Source organism: Coregonus lavaretus (assembly GCF_964263955.1).
Source record: "Coregonus lavaretus genome assembly, chromosome: 2".
NCBI lineage: Eukaryota > Metazoa > Chordata > Actinopteri > Salmoniformes > Salmonidae > Coregonus > Coregonus lavaretus.
In genome coordinates, this window is record NC_139989.1 from 65,440,946 (window position 1) to 65,460,330 (window position 19,385).

Genomic DNA, 19,385 nt, shown 5'->3' on the forward strand with positions numbered 1-19,385 from the left:
CCTCATTAAAATGCAAATAAATGTATAACATTTTTGACATGCGTTTTTCTGGATTTTGTTATTGTTATTCTGTCTATCACTGTTCAAATAAACCTACCATTAAAATTATACACTGATCATGTCTTTGTCAGTGGGCAAACGTACAAAATCAGCAGGGGATCAAATACTTTTTTCCCTCACTGTATCGGATCGTTATAAAACACAACTTTTACATTACCGTGCAGTTTACCTATAAAATGGGCTGATGGTGAAGTAGCCATACTTGCTATTGATGTCACAAAAGATATAAATGAGTATTTCAATAGAAAACTAGTAAACATAGACACGTTCCTGCAACCATGGAGATGTAAAAACCTGTCTATTTATGGAAAAATCCCACTGATTAACTACTTAGTCATATCTCAATTTACTCACTTACTTATGGTGCAGCCTACTCCTGATGATTCGTTTTTTAAAATCATATCACCCAAAAAATATTTAGCTTTATCTAGGATGCGAAACCAGACAAGATAAAGCTTGCCTATTTTATACACTACCAGTCAAAAGTTTGGACACACCTACTCATTCAAAGGTTTTTCTTTATTTTTACTATTTTCTACATTGTAGAATAATAGTGAAGACATCAAAACTATGAAATAACACATATGGAATCATGTAGTAACCAAAAAAGTGTTAAACAAATCAAAATATATTGTATATTTGAGATTCTTCAAATAGCCACCCTTTGCCTTGATGACAGCTTTGCACACTCTTGGCATTCTCTCAACCGGCTTCTCCTGGAATGCTTTTCCAACAGTCTTGAAGGAGTTCCCACATATGCTGAGCACTTGTTGTCTGCTTCCCTTCACTCTGCCGTCCGACTCATCGCAAACCATTTCAATTGGGTTGAGGTCGGGGGATTGTGGATGCCAGGTCATCTGATGCAGGAGGAATTGTATGGGAAGGTCTGCTCAATCCAAGATTACAACCAATTGATTGCAGCGTTACCAGAAAAATGGAGGAGGCAGGTGGCAGCTGGAGGAGGTAGGGAACTGGTCTGTCTGCCCAATATAAAGGCTCAAAACTAGTAGAATGATAAAAGTCAAAACTAAAAAGTCTAAATAAACCCCCCAAAAAGTATGTTTGAATGACACTGAGGGGGAACGCTGTTACATCCAATGCCTGTTTGCCAGAGGCTGATGCTGAGCAGTTGCTTGTATGCGTGTACACACACACTTGCATTCAAACGCACACATGTGCACACACACACACACACACACACACACACACGTACACACATGTACATAGTGCCACACATGCATTCAAATGCATACAGTTGGCCTTGCTGTTTAGATTTTTGTTGTCCTTGATGTCTTTTGTTTTTGCATTGTTGTTGTTTTCCTTAGTCTTTTCATTTTTTATTTTTTTTGTGGGGGGAGGACTGTGGGGGATCTTGGACGGTTGGGTGTCTGGCAGTTGGGAGCTTGGGCGGGGGCCGATAGGACGCTGGTTTGGGTCCCCGATTTTAGTTGGTGGGAGATCTGTTGACGTGCCCTTAGGCAGGGCGCTTGACCCTGGTTGCTTCTGTGGGTCGCTCTGGATGGGAGTGTCTGCTAGATGACTGAATGTAATGTAAAAGCTAGCTCTCTGTCTGTCCATATGAAGAAGGCAAGGCAGCAGCCATATCGATGTGGTTTATCGAAAGTCAAATCAGGGATTTATTTCAGATGAACATTGATTGACAGGTAAAGGATTGATGAGGCTGTGTACACAGGCTTGTCTGCTGCAACAACACATCTATTCATCCTTACAAACACACATTTATCTTGTGAACAGCAAAATGACCAGCCGGCCAGCTACGGTAGCTTGCGAAAGTATTCACCCCACTTGGCATTTTTCCTATTTTGTTGCTTTACAACCTGGAATTAAAATTGATTTTTGGGGGGTTTGTATCATTTGATTTACACAACATGCCTACCACATTGAAGATGAAAAATATTTTTTATTGTGAAACAAACAAGAAATAAGACAAAAAAATAGAAAACCTGAGCGTGCAAAACTATTCACCCCCCCAAAGTCAATACTTTGTAGAGCCACCTTTTGCAGCAATTACAGCTGCAAGTCTCTTGGGGTATGTCTCTATAAGCTTGGCACATCTAGCCACTGGGATCTTTGCCCATTCTTCAAGGCAAAACTGCTCCAGCTCCTTCAAGTTGGATGGGTTCCGCTGCTATACAGCAATCTTTAAGTCATACCACAGATTCTCAATTGATTGAGGTCTGGGCATTGACTAGGCCATTCCAAGACATTTAAATGTTTCCCCTTAAACCACTCAAGTGTTGCTTTAGCAGTATGCTTAGGGTCATTGTCCTGCTAGAAGGTGAACCTCTGGAAGACTGAAACAGGTTTCCCTCAAGAATTTCCCTGTATTTAGCGCCATCCATCATTCCTTCAATTCTGACCAGTTTCCCAGTCCCTGACGATGAAAAACATTCCCACAGCATGATGCTGCCACCACCATGCTTCACTGTGGGAATGGTGTTCTCGGGGTGATGAGAGGTGTTTGGTTTGCGCCAGACATTGCGTTTTCCTTGATGGCCAAAAAGCTCAATTTTAGTCTCATCTGACCAGAGTACCTTCTTCCATATGTTTGGGGAGTCTCCCACTTGGCTTCTTTAAGCAATGGCTTTTTTCTGGCCACTCTTCCATAAAGCCCAGCTCTGTGGAGTGTATGGCTTAAAGTGGTCCTCTGGACAGATACTCCAATCTCCGCTGTGGAGCTTTTCAGCTCCTTCAGGGTTATCTTTGGTGTCTTTGTTGCCTCTCTGATTAATGCCCAAATTTTCAGGTCCGTGAGTTTTGGTGGGCGGCCCTCTCTTGGCAGGTTTGTTGTCGTGCCATATTCTTTCCATTTTTAATAATGGATTTATTGGTGCTCCGTGGGATGTTCAAAGTTTCTGATATTTTTTTATAACCCAACCCTGATCTATACTTCTCCACAACTTTGTCCCTGACCTGTTTGGAGAGCTCCTTGGTCTTCATGGTGCCGCTTGCTTGGTGGTGCCCCTTGCTTAGTGGTGTTGCAGACTCAGCAGCCTTTCAGAACAGGTGTATATATACTGAGATCATGTGACAGATCATGTGACACTTAGATTGCACACAGGTGGACTTTATTTAACTAATTATGTGACTTCTGAAGGTAATTGGTTGCACTAGATCTTATTTAGGGGCTTCATAGCAAAGGGGGTGAATACATTTGCACGCACCACTTTTCCATAATTTATTTTGTAGAATTTTTTTAACAAGTTATTTTTTTATTTTTACTTCACCAATTTGGACTATTTTGTGTATGTCCATTACATGAAATCCAAATAAAAATCCATTTAAATTACAGGTTGTAATGCAACAAAATAGGAAAAACGCCAAGGCGGATGAATACGTTTGCAAGGCACTGTACACGGCCAGCTACATGTGAAGTGACTGAACATAACACAGAGAGAGTTGGCTTTGTGGCCTCCCATGTGTCTGGTCCTGGGCAGGAGATAACTTGGTTGTGTGTGTGTGTGTGTGTTTGTGTGTGTGTGTGTGTGTGCGCATGCATGCTTGTGCAGGTGCTTGTGCATGTACAGTGGAGAAAAAAGTATTTAGTCAGCCACCAATTGTGCAAGTTCTCCCACTTAAAAAGATGAGTGAGGCCTGTAATTTTTTCATCATAGGTACACATCAACTATGACAGACAAAATGAGAAAATAAAATCCAGAAAATCACATTGTAGGATTTTTAATGAATTTATTTGCAAATTATGGTGGAAAATAAGTATTTGGTCACCTACAAACAAGCAAGATTTCTGGCTCTCACAGACCTGTAACTTCTTCTTTAAGAGGCTCCTCTGTCCTCCACTCGTTACCTGTATTAATGGCACCTGTTTGAACTTGTTATCAGTATAAAAGACACCTGTCCAGAACCTCAAACAGTCACACTCCAAACTCCACTATGGCCAAGACCAAAGAGCTGTCAAAGGACACCAGAAACAAAATTGTAGACCTGCACCAGGCTGGGAAGACTGAATCTGCAATAGGTAAGCAGCTTGGTTTGAAGAAATCAACTGTGGGAGCAATTATTAGGAAATGGAAGACAAGACATACAAGACCACTGATAATCTCCCTCGATCTGGGGCTCCACACAAGATCTCACCCTGTGGGGTCAAAATGATCACAAGAACGGTGAGCAAAAATCCCAGAACCACACGGGGGAACCTAGTGAATGACCTGCAGAGAGCTGGGACCAAAGTAACAAAGCCTACCATCAGTAATACACTACGCCGCCAGTGACTCAAATCCTGCAGTGCCAGACGTGTCCCCCTGCTTAAGCCAGTACATGGCCAGGCCCGTCTGAAGTTTGCTAGAGTGCATTTGGATGATCCAGAAGAGGATTGGGAGAATGTCATATGGTCAGATGAAACCAAAATTTAACTTTTTGGTAAAAACTCAACTCGTCGTGTTTGGAGGACAAAGAATGATGAGTTGCATCCAAAGAACACCATACCTACTGTGAAGCATGGGGGTGGAAACATCATGCTTTGGGGCTGTTTTTCTGCAAAGGGACCAGGACGACTGATCCGTGTAAAGGAAAGAATGAATGGGGCCATGTATCGTGAGATTTTGAGTGAAAACCTCCTTCCATCAGCAAGGGCATTGAAGATGAAACGTGGCTGGGTCTTTCAGCATGACAATGATCCCAAACACACCGCCCGGGCAACGAAGGAGTGGCTTCGTAAGAAGCATTTCAAAGTCCTGGAGTGGCCTAGCCAGTCTCCAGATCTCAACCCCATAGAAAATCTTTGGAGGGAGTTGAAAGTCTGTGTTGCCAAGCGACAGCCCCAAAACATCACTGCTCTAGAGGAGATCTGCATGGAGGAATGGGCCAAAATACCAGCAACAGTGTGTGAAAACCTTGTGAAGACTTACAGAAAACGTTTGACCTGTGTCATTGCCAACAAAGGGTATATAACAAAGTATTGAGAAACTTTTGTTATTGACCAAATACTTATTTTCCACCATAATTTGCAAATCAATTCATTAAAAATCCTACAATGTGATTTTCTGGATTTTATTTTCTCATTTTGTCTGTCATAGTTGACGTGTACCTATGATGAAAATTACAGGCCTCTCTCATCTTTTTAAGTGGGAGAACTTGCACAATTGGTGGCTGACTAAATACTTTTTTCCCCCGCTGTACGTATGCCTGTGTGTTTGTTAGTCTCTCTGCTGGTCTGAATGCCCCAGTGGAGAACTATGTCTTGCAGGCAGGCGGCATGGCAGGACGGGAATGAGTCTGAGGCGGCTGAGACCAAGTGACTGGCAGTAGCTCCGGGGCCACCACCACCAGATGGCTGGGCGTCGATCCATGCCAGTCGGAGTGACCCTGTGTCACTGTGCTACTGTGTGCGTCTGTAGCCCATGTCAAAATCCTGGCAGAGACTGGATGGTAAGCCAGCAACACGCACGCACTAACACACACACACACACACACACACACACACACACACACACACACACACACACACGCACACATACACTGTAGCCCATGTCAGAACCCTGGCAGGGACAGCATGGTCGGCCAGACGTCTAGCTCTCACGACAACCGCCCCATCATCATGGGGACCGCTCTTGGGCAACAGATGAGTCACTGCCATCAACATCACCGGCAAGCACCTGATGCTGTGGTGGAGGCAGTAGGACGTCTTTGGCAACGCTACAAATAGGATGTGAGGGAATGGGCAGGGGTTAGTTAGAGAATTGGCTAGCATAATGCCAACCCGAATAAGGAAGTAGTGAGGGTTGGGTTACTGTAACCTGGTATCTCCAGATGTTCTGCTGAACATGAGTTATACTTTACTATTGAACTGTACCATTTTGCTACACTACTTTCTCATCTACACTTTGAAATTAGGTGTTATTCGTTTTCTTTCAAGAATAGGATGTACTCCGGTGTTTGCATGAAGGCTACATAGCCTACACTGGCAGGATGATATCAAAGCCAGAGGCGTGGTTAACCTACTGATCAATGATCAACCTTCATACAAGGTCACTATCCTTAGAGATGGATGTGAGAAGAGATGCTACTACCAGGAAGCCATTATATGGAGGTGATGCTCCCTCTCTCCCCGGGATACTCTGCTGCTGGTAAATACAGTAAACACACCGTGAGTAGAGGGACTGAAAGAGAGAGAGAGTCAATCTGGTCTGCATAAAAGAGCTGAGAGCTGAGAGCTGAGCTGAGAGCTGGTCTGACAGCTCTGCTCTCTCTCTCTCTCTCTCGTGGCCTTTCCTGAGAACTGTATACTATCCAACACAAAGACAGACAGCCAGGTGATCAATATTTGAGCAGCCGTGTTGCCTGTTGTTCCCCATTGGTGTCACAGTGTCCCTGTTTCTCTCTGGATCCAGCCTACACCAGGACAAGTGCCAGGTTAGCGGTTTCTTTGAGGGATGGTTAGAGAGGTAATGTTTTACCAGTGCTCGCCTTCATACATTATAAATCAACTTGGGAATCCAGACACACACAAACACGCTCAACCTGAGATATTAATTCACTGTACTGTTCTGCCTACTCTCTCCCTCTGGTCTCTCTTTCTCTCTTTTCATCTTTGGGTACGACCTTCACACAAATGCCTTCACACAAAATAACCATCATTAGAGGCACAGCAAGATAAGCCGCTCCTCTGTTAGCCTGAAATTAGAAAATATTGATGGATGTTGTCCCCTGTATTTTAGAGAGAGAGAGAGAAAAGAGAGAGAGAGGGGCGGAGAGAGAGAGAGAGAGAGAGAGAGAGCGAGAGAGAGAGAACGAGAGAGAGAGAGAGGTGAAAAGAGAAGGGCCTTGCCTCTCTGATCATTCAAAGTGTTATGGCAGGTAGAACATCTGCAGAAGACATGTTGGCTAAACTGTGGAATTTGAAATTATGTTTGAATTAAATAACTCCCCACCCATCTCCACACCACTTCACACATTAGAAGTGTGATCCACTATAAGTGCCTTTGTGCTGAAGAGTGGATGAAGGGACTGGTATGTTTGATCACGTTGTGAAGTCTAACTCAATAAGAGAGACTACTTCTTCCACTCTAAAGTTTTGGAATTGAAAGAGTGTATAATGTAGAAAATAATTACACTGAACAAAAATATAAACGTGACATGTAAAGTGTTGGTCCCATGTTTCATGAGCTGAAATAAAATATCGTAGACATTTTCCATATGCACAAAAACATTATTTATCTCAAATGTTATGCACAAATTTGTTTACATCCCTGTTAGTGAGCATTTCTCCTTTGCCAAGATAATCCATCCACCTGACACGTGTGGCATATCAAGAAGCTGATTAAACAGCATGATCATTACACAAGTGCACCTTGTGTTGGGGACAATAAAAGGCCATTTAAAAATGTGTTGTCACACAACACAATTCCACAGATGTCTCAAGTTTTGAGGGAGCGTGTAATTGGCATGCTGACTGCAGGAATGTCCACCAGAGCTGTTGCCTGAGAATTTAATGTTAATTTTTCTATCATAAGCTGCCTCCAACGTAATTTTAGAGAATTTGGCAGTACGTCCAACCAGCCTCACAACCGCAGACCACGTCTGGCTTCTTCACCTGCGGGATTGTCTCTCGGGAGGGAGGTGCTGAGGACTATTTCTGTCTGTAATAAAGCCCTTTTGTTGGGGAAAAACTCATTCTGATTGGTTGGGCCTGGCTTCCCAGTGGGTGGGCCTGGCTGCCAAGTGGGTGGGCCTATGCCCTCTAAGGCCCATCCATGGCTGCACCCCTGCCCAATCATGTGAAATCCATAGATTAGGGCCTAATTAATTAATTTAAATTGACTGATTTCCTTATATAAACTGTAACTCAGTAAAATCTTTGAAATTGTTGCGTTTATATTTTTGTTCAGTATGGTTTTGCAGTGATTTATTATATTTTGATGGAATATAATAGGCCAGATTTAGGTGTTCTTTTTTAGTTTAGTTTTTGGTTTAATGGGTTAATTTGAAGACAAAAGTACTCCAGAAGGCTAAGAGAGGTGAAAAAGAAGAATGTATGCTTTTGTTAAATATTTCGATGGAGCATAGCCTGCATTTGCAATATTACTTAACCCAAAATTTGGTACTCTTCTTCCCCATGCAAATTATTTTGAAGCGGCTGTTCAAACTGACTTTTTATGAACTAACCAATCTATTTATTTATCCTCCTGATGAATTATACAGCAAAGTAGGGTTTTTTCTTCATCCTATCAACTCAAGCAATACTTTGATCAGTCAGTAATTAGATTAAGTAGAAACATCAGACGATGCCAGCGTCCCAAATGGCACACTATACCCTATGTAGTGCACCAATTTTGGCCAGAGCCCTATAAACCCTGGTCAAAGTTGTGCACTACATACAGTGGGGGAAAAAAGTATTTAGTCAGCCACCAGTTGTGCAAGTTCTCCCACTTAAAAAGATGAGAGAGGCCTGTAATTTCCATCATAGGTACACCTCAACTATGACAGACAAAATGAGAAAATAAAATCCAGAAAATCACATTGTAGGATTTTTAATGAATTTATTTGCAAATTATGGTGGAAAATAAGTATTTGGTCAATAACAAAAGTTTCTCAATACTTTGTTATATACCCTTTGTTGGCAATGACACAGGTCAAACGTTTTCTGTAAGTCTTCCAAAGCCTTCATCCAATAGGCTTTGATTACATTTCCAATATCCTCGCACTATTTTCCTTGAAGATTGGGTACAGAACTTTGCGCCGTTCTGCAATCTCCCTCGGGAACTGATCATTCATGCCTATTTTCATGCCAGCAAGTCTTTTACCTAGGCTTTTAACCATTACTTTATCCTTAAAAAAGCACATTTGGCAACGATTGGACGCTCATATCTCTGTCCTCTTTGTCCGAAACGGTATACACGTTCGAGTTGGATTTTGTCGACAGCCTTCGAGTGGAATTTGAAGCGCTGTAAGAAAAAGTCCTTCACTATTTTTTCTGTAATCTCTCCCTCCTTTTCCTGGATACCCGTAAATACTAGATGTTCTCTCATCGATCTAGTTTGTATGTCTAGTAAGGCTTCTCTCAGAAAGTTGTTCTCCTTTTAAAGTTCCTTTCCATCCTAGTGACTGTCCCTTTTAGTTTTTTTGTATCGCTCTCCATTATCGCGGCTTTTCCGTCACTCATTTCAAGACTCGCCTTCAAATCTTTTACATCATTACTGACCAACTCTAGTATGCCCAGTTTGTCATTTATCAACTTCAACAAGTCGCTTTCCACACTTACCAGTCCCAGTGGTGAAAAGCATAAATCATCTGTATCAGTCGAGGAGTCGCGTTTTCTCTTGGAGATTGATTCTCCTCGTTTATCTTCCGTCATGTTTGGGTGTTGCGTGTATTATTTTTTTTTCGATACATTTCTCTAGCCTTATAATTTTTGTGTTGTTATCCAGATTAAATGTTATTACCCTCTAATATATTAAATATTAATATTTAGGATAACTTACTGATATTTAATATTATGTTTTTATCTTGAGGTGATTTTTACCGCTGTGTATTCAATACGCCATCTTGTATACCTGCTCTCTACCGGAAGCTCCTCCCTCTTGGCGGCTCATTGTTTCATCATGCTGTTGCTTTAGAGGATGAGGATGAAGTTTAGCCTGTCATTAAGACCAAGCAGAGAGATAATTACTGTTGATTTATACACTTCTTTTTCTGGATTGTGAAGGTGATTAAAATGGGTTTTGAAAAGCATGAGGGTGGCCCCACAGTTTTACTGTAGGATAATATATCTATCAAACAACAATTCCATCAGCGACTGCATTGAAAATAATTTATCAATAAAACATGAATATCTGAATTAGATTTTATTGAAATATGTATTTGTAAATTGCATATTGAAATGTTCACTGTTTCTCAGTTTAGTAATACTGTATAAAACATTAGCTTATCAAATACAATAGACCTACTGGACATTTGCCCCAGGGAAACAGTTAATAACTCCACCACTGTGTGGTGTTGTGTTGATGGTATTAACAGCATCCTCCATGTCAAATGGTTACAGAGCCAGAAATGTGTCTTTGTTGTCTGGATCAGTTGGGACAGAGAGAGACACACAAACACACTCGCACGCACGCACGGAACGACACACACACACACACACACACTAATTCTCACATTGTTCTCTGTATCACTCCACTCCACCTACAGTAAGTGAGCCAAAGTGTTAGGATACAAGTGAGTGCTGGGCCAAACATGGTTTTACCATCATATTTCATGACGCTGAATGGAGGTATTTTGCTATCTCAAGTGGATACCATTATTCTCATGACAGATTTCAACACACCACAGCTTTTGCTGTTACATATTCAGCCAGAATATTCATCATAGTATTTAAAGATGAGCTCTCACAACTTTTTTACAGAAACAGACATCTCTTCAGATGGTGGAAGACTTAGTTACATTAGTCATATGTTTGCTTATTACAGTAAACATTTGAAAAGTCATATTTGCCAACATTCCATGTAGCAATCACTCTGCTTCCCACATAGACAAACATATGCCATGAACAATATTACAGCTTGTTAATGATATGAATAGCCCAGAAAATGTATACTAATGATTATAAAATAATCTCGCTCTCTCTCTTCTTGTCAGGGAGTTGATTTATGGTCTTTATGGGAACCACAAGGTGAACCACGTTCCTTCTCTACGCCCTACCGCTGCCATTTTCTCTGTGGGTATTTTTGTTTTGTTTCGTGGTCACGGTTGAATGGGAACTGAACAGGAGTGGTGATTAAGATTCAGGCTTATTGAATTTCACACTTCTCAAATTTAGATTTATCGCCCCGTAAGAGGTGGCCTGGCTGTCTGGCTGCTTTGTTTCTTTACTGAGGACGTTGAACCAACAAATAATGATTAGCAAGTAAAATAACTCTGCTAATTAGCCTTGAAAAGTACCCTAGGAATTCATATAGGAGGAGAAGCTTGTAGGTTGCCAATATATTCAATGCCTTAGACCAGTGTTTCCTAACCCTGGTCCTGGTCCTGGTCCTCGTGTACCCCCAACAGTACAGATTGTTATTGTTACTCTGGACAAGCACGCCTGATTCATCTTGTCAACTAATCATCAAGCCCTCAATGAGTTGAATGAAGTGTGTTTGTCAAGGGCTACAATGAAACTGTGTACTGTTGGGGGTACTTGAGGACCAGGGTTGGGAAACACTGCCTTAGACTATTTATTAGACCTGCTGCAGCGATTTATTTTTCCTAAGCGGAAAATAACATCACCTGCCACAGATGCACTGTGATTTGCTTGTGCCACGTGCAACAAATTATGAATTAGATAGGGGGGGCAGCTTCTATCGACAATGATCATCCTATCTGTAAAAATGTCTAACCTGAAACCTCCTCTTAATGACATTACCATGGAGACCATAATTGTATAGTTCCAGATGTGAGAAGGCTGAAAAAGACATGGGAGCGAAGGTTGTGACGTGTTTTAGAAGCACGTCAATAAATATCAGCACTCTAACCAGCAGTAAATAACAACAGCGTGCTGATACCTCCCACTGAAATTAGCACAATTTTCTACCAATGGTCTGGGTTCCCTAGGAAACCATAAATGGAAGAATCCGGATGGTGAAACAGGGCAACAAGACAGGTGGTGGCCAGTGGGGATATTCCATACCGTGTTTGCAAATATTCATGTGAACGCATAGTGCATACACATAGGCCTACAACATGCTATGCTCACAAACTCACACACACACACACACAAACACACTTATGTAAACACTGGTGTATGGATATATATATATATATATATATATATATATATATATATATATATATATATATATATATATATATATACACACAGTGCCTTTGGATAGTATTCATACCCCTTGACTTATTCCACATTTTGTTGTGTTACAGACCAAATTCAAAATGGATTAAATACATTGTTTTCACCCATCTACAAACAATACCCCATAATGACAAAGTGAAAACATGTTTTTAAACATTTTTGCAAATGTATTGAAAATTAAATACAGAAATAACTAATTTACATAAGTATTCACACCCCTAAGTCAATAAATGTTAGAATCACCTTTGGCAGCAATTACAGCGGTGCCTTTCTGGGTAAGTCTCTAAGAGCTTTGCACACCTGGATTGAACAATATTTGCACATTATTATTTTTTTAATTCTTCAAGCTCTGTGAAGTTGATTGTTGATCATTGCTAGACAGCCATTTTCAAGTCTTGCCATAGATTTTGAAGCCGATTTATGTCAAAACTGTAAATAAGCTACTCAGGAACATTCAATGTCATCTTGGTAAGCAACTCCAGTGTATATTTGACCTTGTGTTTTAGGTTATTGTCCTGCTGAAAGGTGAATTTGTCTCCCAGTGTCTGTTGGAAAGCAGACTGAACCAGGTTTTCCTCTAAGATTTTGCTGTGCTTAGCTCTATTCCATTAATTTTTATCCTAAAAAACTCCCTAGTCCTTAATGATGACAAGCATATAGCCACCACCATGCTTGAAAATATGAAGAGTGGTACTATGTGATGTGTTGTGTTGGATTTGCCCCAAACATAACGCTTTGTATTCTTTGCCACATTTCTTGCAGTTTTACTTTAGTGCCTTATTGCAAACAGGCTTTTTTCTTTTCACTTTGTAATTTAGGTTAGTATTGTATAGTAACTATAATGTTGTTGATCCATCCTCCGTTTTCTCCTATCACAAACATTAAGCTTTGTATCTGTTTTAAAGTCACCATTGGCTTCATGGTGAAATTCCTGAACGGTTTCCTTCCTCTCCGGCAACTAAGGTAAGAATGATGCTTGTATCTTTGTAGGGACTGGGTGTATTGATACACCATCCAAAGCGTAATTGATAACTTCACCTCGCTCAAAGGGATATTCAATGTCTGCGTTTTTTTACCCATCTTTGCGAGGCATTGGAAAACCTACCTGGTCTTTGTTAATTGTATGGGTGGGGTATGGGTGTGGTACAGAGATGAGGTAGTCATTAAAAAAGAATGTTAAACAATATTATTACGCAAAGAGTCCGTGCAACTTATTATGTGACTTGTTAAGCAAATGTTTACTCCTGAACTTATTTAGGCTTGCCAAAACAAATGGGTCTAATACATATTGACTCAAGACATTTAAGCTTTTCATTTTTAATTACACTGAACAAAAATATAACCGCAACATGCAACAATTTCAAAGATTTGACTGAGTTACAGTTCATATAAGAAATTCAGTCAATTTAAATAAATTCACTAGGCCCCAATCTATGGATTTCACATGACTGGGAATACAGATATGCATCTGTTGGTCACAGATACCTTTAAAAAAAGGTAGGGATGTGGATCAGAAAACCAGTCAGTATCTGGTGTGATCACCATTTGCCTCATGCAGCCTCACATCTCCTTCGCATAGAGTTGATCAGGCTGTTGATTGTGGACTGTGGAATATTTTCCTACTCCTCTTCAATGGCTGTGCAAAGTTGCTGGATATTGGCGGGAACTGGATCACGCTGTCGTACACATCGATCCAGAGCATCCCAAACATGCTCTATGGGTGACATGTCTAGTGAGTATGCAGGCCATGGAAGAACTGGGAAATGTTCAGCTTCCAGGAATTGTGTACAGATCCTTGCGACATGGGGCTGTGCATTATCATGCTGAAACATAAGGTGATGGCGACGGATGAATGGCACGACAATGGGCCTCAGGATCTCGTCACAGCATACAAATTGCCATCGATAAAATGCTATTGTGTTCGTTGTCCGTAGCTTATGCCTGCCCATACCATAGCCCCACCGTCACCATTGGGCACTCTGTTCACAACATCGATATTAGCAAACCGCTCGCCCACACGACGCCATCTCCCAGATACAGTTGAAACCAGGATTCATCCGTGAAGATCACACTTCTCCAGTGTGCCAGTGGCTAACGAAGGTGAGCATTTGCCAGTGGTGTAAAGTACTTAAGTAAAAATACTTAAGTAGTTTTTCGGGGGAATCTGTACTTTACTATTTCTATTTTTGACAACTTTTACTTTGACTTCACTACATTCCTAAAGAAAATAATGTACTTTTCCCTGAAACCAAAAGTACTCATTACATTTTGAATGCTTAGCAGGACAGGAAAATGGTCCAATTCACGCACTCATCAAGAGAACATCCCTGGTCATCCTACTGCCTCTGATCTGGCAGACTCACTAAACACACATGCTTCATTTGTAAATGATTTCTGAGTGGTGGAGTGTGCTACATTAAAATAACAAGAAAATGGTGCCGTCTAGTTTGCTTACTATAAGGAATTTGAAATTATTTATACTTTTACTTTTACTTTTGATACTTAAGTATATTCATTTTCTATTAAGGTATCTTTACTTTTACTCAAGTATGACAATGGGGTACTTTTTCCACCACTGGCATTTGCCCACTGAAGTCGGTTACGACGCCGAACTGCAGTTAGGTCAAAATCAACGAGCTTCCCTGAGACAGATTCTGACAGTTTGTGCAGAAAATCTTGCAGTCTGGGTGGTTGCTCTCAGACGATCCCGCAGCTGAAGAAGCTGGATGTGGAGTTCCTGGGCTGGCATTGTTACACGTTGTCTGTGGTTGTGAGGCCAGTTGGACTTACTGCCAATTTCTCTAAAACAATGTTGGAGGCGGCTTATGGTAGAGAAATCAACATTAAATTCCAATTGCACGCTCCCTCTGTGGCATTGTGTTGTGACAAAACTGCACATTTTAGAGTGGCCTTTTATTGTCCCCTGTGTAATGATCATGCTGTTTAATCACCCCCATCCTTCCATTCTGCACACATTTTATATTCATGGGTCTTTTATTTTTTCACACAGTAGTTACATATCAAGAATAAAGCAATTTGATATACAGTACCAGTCAAAACTTTGGACACACCTACTAATTCAAGGGTTTTTCTTTATCTTTGCTATTTTCCACATTGTAGAATAATAGTGAAGACATCAAAACTATGAAATAACACATATGGAATCATGTAGTAACCAAAAAAGTGTTAAATAAATCAAAATATATTTTATATTTGAGATTCTTCAAAGTAGCCACCCTTTGCCTTGATGACAGCTTTGCACACTTGGCATTCTCTCAACCAGCTTCATGAGGTAGTCACCTGGAATGCATTTCAAATGCCTTGTTAAAAGTTAATTTGTGGAATTTCTTTCCTTCTTAATGCATTTGAGCCAATCAGTTGTGTTGTGACAAGGTAGGGGGTATACAGAAGATAGCCCTATTTGGTAAGAGACCAAGTCCATATTATGGCAAGAACAGCTCAAATAAGCAAAGAGAAACGACAGTCCATCATTACTTTAAGAAATGAAGGTCAGTCAATACGGAACATTTCAAGAACTTTGAAAGTTTCTTCAAGTGCAGTTGCAAAAACCAGCGCTATAATGAAACTGGCTCTCATGAGGACCGCCACAGGAATGGAAGACCCAGAGTTACCTCTGCTGCAGAGGATAAGTTCATTAGAGTTACCAGCCTCAGAAATTGCAGCCCAAATAAATGCTTCACAGAGTTCAAGTAACAGACACATCTCAACATCAGCTGTTCAGAGGAGACTGTGTGAATCAGGCCTTCATGGTCGAATTGCTGCAAAGAAACCACTACTAAAGGACACCAATAAGAAGAAGAGACTTGCTTGGGCCAAGAAACACAAGCAATGGACATTAGACCGGTGGAAATCAGTCCAAATGTGAGATTTTCGGTTCCAACAGCTGTGTCTTTGTGAGACGCGGAGTAGGTGAATGGATGATCTCCGCATGTGTGGTTCACACCATGAAGCATGGAGGAGGAGGTGTGAGGGTGTGGGGGTGCTTTGCTGGTGACACTGTCTTTGATTTATTTAGAATTAAAAGGCACACTTAACCAGCATGGCTACCACAGCATTCTGCAGCGATACGCCATCCCATCTGGTTTGCGCTTAGTGGGACTATAATTTGTCTTTCGGGACTATAATTTGTCTTTCAACAGAACAATGACCCAAAACACACCTCCAGGCTGTTTAAGGGCTATTTGACCAAGAAGGAGAGTGATGGAGTGCTGCATCAGATGACCTGGCCTCCACAGTCACCCGACCTCAACCCAATTGAGATGGTTTGGGATGAGTTGGACCACAGAGTTAAGGAAAAGCAGCCAACTGTGCTGTGATTTGATGTTTCACATTAATTCTGAACCTTTCTAATCGCATGGTGTCAACAGATTGTAAATTAAAGATAAATATGTTTACTAAAAGTATTATTATATTGTTGATTGATTGACTCTGGCTTTCCAAATCTCCCAACAGCGCTATTTTTAGGGTTCATTTTAGATAAATGTTCCAGCTGGTTAATTCTCTACAACATCCGTAGAGTACGCTCCTACCTCACACAGGAAGCGGTGCAGGTCCTAATCCAGGCACTTGTCCTCTCCTGTCTGGACTACTGCAACTCGCTGTTGGCTGGGCTCCCCACTTGTGTCATCAAACCCCTGCAACCTATCCAGAACGCTGTAGCCCGCATGGTTTTCAACCTTCTCAAGTTCTCTCATGTCACCCCGCTCCTCCGCACACTCCACTGGCTTCCAGTTGAAGCTCGCATCCACTACAAGACCATGGTGCTTACCTACAGAACAGCAAGAGGAACTGCCCCTCCCTACATTCAGGCTATGCTCAAACCCTACACCCCAACCCGAGCACTCCGTTCTGTCACCTCAGGTCTCTTGGCCCTCCCACCCCTAAAGAAACAGCCTGTGATATGTGGTTGTCCCACCTAGCTATCTTTAGATAAGAGCATCTGCTAAATTACTCAAATGTAAATGTAAAATGTGATTTTTCAGCCATTCCTGAACCTGTGACCAGAAACAAGCCACATAGGGGCAATATCAAAATAAGTGATCTAATGATTCTGGCTCTTTGTAGCAAAATCTGAATAGCTGAGATGGTTGTATGCCCCATATACATAACATTCTGTTTGTGGCAAGAATTTTGTATAATAATTTAAATAGAAAAACTCAAAGTTTTGAATCAAGCATTGTTTTGAGTATCAAGTCATAAACCATGTGCCACAAAATGGGCACATCGAAAAAATCTATTTTTCAACCTGTATCGCACCGCTGTCAACATTTTGATCCTCAAGTATAACTGGTATATTAATTTATTTATTACTATTTATCTTATTTTAGACAATTTTGGTCTTTAATAAAGACAGACAAACAAGTTCCCTATCCTCTCCCCCTTCCACAGGCGTCCTCCATTTTTGCGGTAATACTGCAATCAGTTGATTGTAATTTTGGATAGAGCACACATTTACATATATATTTTTTTTACGGCACATGTGACATAACTCCACCTTTCCTATTCATAATATCATTTAAAAAAATAATTTGTATCTAGTCAAATCAATTTTTATTTGTCACACGCACTGAATACAACAGCTGAAATGCTTACATACAAGTCCTTAAGCAACAATGCAGTTTTAAGAAAAGTAAGTGTTAAGTAAAAAATAGATAAGTAAAAATGTAAAAATAAGAAAAAATGGAAAAATAACAAATAATTAAAGAGCAGCAGTAAAATAACAGTAGCGAGGCTATATACAGGGGGTACCGGTAGAGAGTCAATGTGTGGGGGCACAGGTTAGTTGAGGTAATTGAGGTAATACGTACATGTGGGTAAAGGTAAAGTGATTATGCATAGATAATAAACAGAGAGTAACAGCAGCGTAAAAAGAAGTGGGGAGGGGGACAATGAAATAGTCAGTGTAGCCATTTGATTAGCTGTTCAGGAGTCTTATGGCTTGGGGGTAGAAACTGTTAAGAAGCCTTTTGGACCTAGACTTGGCGCTCCGGTACCGCTTGCCGTGCGGTAGAAGAGAGAACAGTCAATGACTAGGGTGGCTGGAGTCTTTGGCAATTTTTAGGGCCTTCCTCTAACAGGTCCTGGATGTCAGGAATGTCAGGAAGCTTGGCCCCAGTGATGTACTGGGCCGTACGCACTACCCTCTGTAGTGCCTTGTGGTCGGAGACCGAGCAGTTGCCATACCAGGCGGTGATGCAACCAGTCAGGATGCTCTCGATGGTGCAGCTGTATAACTTTTTGAGGATCTGAGGACCCATGCCAAATATTTTCAGTCTCCTGAGGGGGAATAGGATTTGTTGTGCCCTCTTCACGACTGTCTTGGTGTGTTTGAACCATGATAGTTTGTTGGTGATGTGAACACCAAAGAACTTGAAGCTCTCAACCTGCTCCACTACAGCCCCGTCGATGAGAATGGGGGCGTGTTCGGCCCTTCTTTTACTGTAGTCCACAATCATCTCCTTTGTCTTGATCACGTTGAGGAGGAGGAATGTTATCCTGGCAGCACACGGCCAGGTCTCTGACCTCCTCCCTATAGGCTGTCTCATCGTTGTCGGTGATCAGGCCTACCACTGTTGTGTCGTCGGCAAACTTAATGATGGTATAGGAGTTGTCCTTGCCATGCAGTCATGGGTGAACAGGGAGTACAGGAGGGGACTGAGCACGCACCCCTAAGGGTCCCCGTGTTGAGGATCAGCGTGGCAGATGTGTTATTACCTACCCTTACCACCTGGGGGTGGCCCATCAGGAACTCCAGGATTCAGTTGCAGAGGGAGGTGTTTAGTCCCAGGGTCCTTAGCTTAGTGATTAGCTTTGAGGGCACTATGGTGTTGAATGCTGAGCTGTAGTCAATGAATAGCATTCTCACGTAGCTGTTCCTTTTGTCCAGGTGGGAAAGGGCAGTGTGGAGTGCAATAGAGATTGCATCATCTGTGGATCTGTTGGGGCGGTATGCAAATTGGAGTGGGTCTAGGGTTTCTGGGTTGATGTGAGCTTGAAACATGTTAGTATTACAGACTCGGTCAGGGACAGGTTGAAAATGTCAGTGAAGACACTTGCCAGTTGTTCAGCGCATGCTCGGAGTACACGTCCTGGTAATCCGTCTGGCCCTGCGGCCTTGTGAATGTTGACCTGTTTAAAGGTCTTACTCACATCGCTTACGGAGAGTGTGATGATACAGTCGTCCGGAATAGCTGATGCTCTCATACATGCTTCAGTGTTGCTTGCCTCGAAGCGAGCATAGAAGTTCCAGTCTGTGCTAGCAAAACAGTCCTGTAGCGTAGCATCTGTGTCATCTGACCACTTCCGTATTGAGCGAGTCACTGGTACTTCCTGCTTTAATTTTTGCTTGTAAGCAGGAATCAGGAGGATAGAATTATGGTCAGATTTGCCAAATGGAGGGCGAGGGAGAGCTTTGTACATGTTTCTGTGTGTGGAGTAAAGGTGGTCTAGGATATTCTTGATCGGAGCTCATCCATTTTAT